Below are 4,120 nucleotides of genomic sequence, written 5' to 3'. Positions count from 1 at the left end.
AAATAATCCGAGCAAAGAAAATTTTTCTTCTTGGTGATAAATTTATGCCGTTACCCACTGAGCTTAGAGAAATACACACCCCAGAGATAATGAATGAATGTCAACACACTTAACAAAGAGCAAGAAATAAACATAACATGGACACAAAGAAAAAATCATTTGTCTATTGCACTTAGCCTTATGAATATGATAGATTAACCAAATGTGAATTTTTTTTGTAAAAATTAAAATAACTTTTGAAAATGAAAGAAGTCATATTTTTTTACTTCTTTAAAAGCACTGAATCAACTTCTCAAGATGTTAAAAATATTTTCCAAAAATAGTACCAAATACGCATCATATGACTTTTTATAATTCAAAAGTTAAAAAAAAAAAGGTTGCTTTTGCTACTTTTCAAAAGCAACTTATAAAAGTTAACTTTTAAAAGCTAATTTTTTAAAAATAGCATTTGTATTTAGTAAATTGAATTGAAAATAGCTTTTAATAAGCATAAGAAATAACGAGTGGATTTGGTAAAGTAGTTTTTAAAATTTAAAAATATTATAATAAATATTAATGTAAGAATTAAATTTGAATATTAATTAATGTATGAAGTTATATTAGACTTTTTAATTTTGATAAGCACAAGCCAACTTTAAAAGCTCAATCTAAGATTTTTTTAAAGTACCCCTAACTTTTAAAACCTGCAAGCACAAACACGTGAACTTTTTGATTTAGCAAATGTATAACGAGGTGTTTATGCTTTTGAAAAGCACTACTATCTCTTCAAAAAGTTTTACCAAACCAAACTCAAGTGTATTACTTGTATTGGCTATATATATAATTTAATTTTAATGCACTGTCAGTGCAAAGTAGTTTTACACATGTATATTTAATTATGTAACACTACATCAGTAAAAATAATTATCTTTCACTGTGACTGCGTGAATGGTCATCTAAAATAACGGATGTGATTGCACGACCGTATAAAACGTTTTACGCTGTCAATGCATTATAATTAAACTCATATATATATTGGTATTACTTATATTTATTTTTTGTCCTGCCAAGGATGGGTTTATAAATAATATTGAAATATGATCCATTTTGGGCCCTTTGTAATTATCTGAAGGCCCAAATGAAAACTGTGTATAAAACTGTGGGAATTGGAAAGGGGTAAGGCATATGCAGTTCTAGATGAAGCCGAAGTGAAAAACCTCAAATAGTGTTTCAAACCCTATTCCATAGAAAAAAAAGGATGCATCCTTAGGCTGAGCCGGTGAGCTACTTTTGCGGTGATTGTGGGATGGAGAACACACATAAATCCGGTGACATCATCCAGTGCCGTGAGTACGGTTATCACATCCTTTACAAGAAGCGCACCCGTTGCAGTAAACACCCATTTTTTTTATCACTTGTTGAAAGTTGCTGCTTTCATTTATCGCATTCACTTATACATTTACTTATTCATTTGTTGTCATTACAGTTGTCCAGTATGAGACTCGGTGAAAAAACCAAACAAAATTGGGCTCCGTGTTGGCTTGCTCATCTGTTTTATACTTTCATGTCTATATAAATTTAAGTGAGGTCTTTAGAATGGTATCATGTTTCTTTGTATAATATTGTCAATAATGTCAATAATGTCGCATAAATCTTCATCTTTACTACATTGAATCATTATTATATATATACTCATCTATTATGAAATTGATCCGAGTAAAGAAATGTTTTTTTGTTGGGGCTAAATTTACGCAGTTAGCCATTGACCTAGAGAAGTACACACTCCAAAGGTAATGTATGAATGTTGACATACTTAACAAAGAGTAAGAAAGAAACATAACATAATCACATGGAAAAATCATCTTACTGTCGCGCCTAGCCTTATGAATATGATAGATTAACCAAATGTGGGATTCTTTGTAATAATTAGCCAAGGATTCTTATTTGAGTTTAGTGATAAAATAACTTGAAAATGAAAGAATTCATATTTTTTTACTTCTTCAAAAGCTCTGAATTAACTTCTTCAGAAGTTAAAAATATTTTTTCAAAATAGTACCAAACACTCATAATTTGACTTTTCATAATTAAAATGTAAAAAAAAAAATTATTAGTTACTTTCCAAACGGGTTTTTAGTTGGTCAAACTTTTACTTTTCTAAAGTAACTTATAAAAATTAACTTTTAAAAGTTAGTTTTTTAAAAATCGTTGCATCTGTATTGGATAAATTAAATTAAAAATAGTTTTTAATAAGCATAAGCATAAGAAATAACAAGTGCATTTGGTAAAGTAACTTTTAAAATTTAAAAATATTATAATAAATATTTAATAAAAGAATTAAATTTGAATATTTATTAATGTATGAGGTTATATTAGACTTTTTAATTTTGATAAGTACAAGCCAACTTTAAAAAGCTGCAAGCACAAACATATAAATTTTTTAATTTATCAAACGCATAACGAGGCGCTTATGCTTTTGAAAAGCACAAGTACCTTATTTTTACTAAGCCAAGTCTTAGTGTATTACCTGTATTGGCTATATATATATATATATATATATATTTTAATTTTGATGCATTGTCAGTGTAAAGTAGTTTTACACGCACATCTAATTACGTAACACCATATCAGTAATAAATAATTATCTTTTACATTGACCGCGTGAATGGTCATCCAAAATAATGGATGTGATTGCACGACCGTATAAAACGTTTTACACTGTCAATGCATTAAAAGTAAACTCATATATATTGGTGTTACTTATATTTGTTTTTGGTTGCGTCAAGGTTTGGTCTATAAAGAATATAGAAGTAAGACCCATTTGGGGCCTACTGTAATTATCTAAAGGCTATGTATAAAACTGCGCAAATTGGGAAGGGGTAAGGTAGATGCAGTTGCAGCTGAAACCAAAGTGAAAAACCTGAAATAGTGTTTCAAACCCTATACCCTAGAAAAAGAAAGGAAGGATCCTCAGGCCGAGCCGTTGAGCTACATTTGCGGTGATTGTCGGATGGAGGACACACTGATATCCGGGGACGTTATCTAGTACCGTGAGTGCGATTACCGCATTCTTTACAAGAAGCGCACCCATTGCAATAAACACCCTTTTTATCACTTGTTGAAGGTTGCTACTTTCATTTATCGCATTCACTTATACATTTATCTGTTCATTTGTTGTATGAGGCTCACTGAAGAAACAAAATAAAATTGGACTCCGTGTTGGCTTGCTCATCTGCTTCATACTTTCATGTCTATATAAATTTAAGTGCTATCTTCAGAATGGTGTCATGTTTCTTTTGTGTAATATTATCAACATGGTCAACAATGTTGCATGAACCTTCATCTTTACTACTTTGAATTAGTGTTATACAAATACTTATCTATTATGAAATTAATCCGAGCAAAGAAAATTTCTCTTCTTGGTGCTAAATTTATGCCGTTAGCCACTGAGTTTAGAGAAGTACACACCCCAAAGAAAATGTATGAATGTCAACACACTTAACAAAGAGCAAGAAATAAACATAACATAGAGATAAGAATAAATCATTTGTCTGTTGCACTTAGCCTTGTGAGTATGATAAATTAACCAAATTTGGACTTCTTTGTAAAAATTAGCCAAAGGATTATTATTTGAGGAGTGATAAAATAATTTTTGAGAATGAAAGAAGTCATATTTTTCTACTTTTTTAAAAGCTTTGAATCAACTTCTCGGGATGATAAAAATATTTTTCAAAAGTAGTACCAAACATGCATAATATGACTTTTCATAATTCAAAAGTAAAAAAAAAAGATTGCTTTTGCTACTTTCCAAACAGAATCTTAGTTTGGTAAAACTTTTACTTTTGAAAAATAATTTATAAAAGTTAACTTTAAAAGCTAGTTTTTTAAAAATAGCATATGTATTTAGTAAATTAAATTGAAAATAGCTTTTAATAAGGATAAGGAATAATGAGTACATTTGGTAAAGTAGCTTTTAAAATTAAAAAAAAAACTATAATAAATATTAATGTAAGAATTAAAATTGAATATTAATTAATATATGAGGTTATATTAGACATTTTAATTTTGATAAGCACAAGCCAACTTTAAAAGCTCCATCTAAAGTTTTGTTAAGTACCCTTAACTTTTAAAAGCTACAAGTACA

The 4,120-nt window shown here is 29.0% G+C and overlaps 1 long non-coding RNA gene across 1 annotated transcript; it reads left to right on the top strand.

Annotated features, from left to right (window-relative positions):
* Positions 1 to 1,159: 1,159 nt before the first annotated feature.
* LOC112732391 (uncharacterized) lies at positions 1,160 to 1,704 on the top strand. The gene is made up of 2 exons (XR_003168012.3): positions 1,160 to 1,370; positions 1,466 to 1,704. It is a non-coding gene; the product is annotated as an uncharacterized lncRNA (long non-coding RNA).
* Positions 1,705 to 4,120: the final 2,416 nt, after the last annotated feature.

Source organism: Arachis hypogaea, chromosome 13 (genome assembly GCF_003086295.3).
Source record: "Arachis hypogaea cultivar Tifrunner chromosome 13, arahy.Tifrunner.gnm2.J5K5, whole genome shotgun sequence".
NCBI lineage: Eukaryota > Viridiplantae > Streptophyta > Magnoliopsida > Fabales > Fabaceae > Arachis > Arachis hypogaea.
Note: the sequence above shows the minus strand (reverse complement) of the source record. Positions and strands in the feature narration are given on the sequence as shown.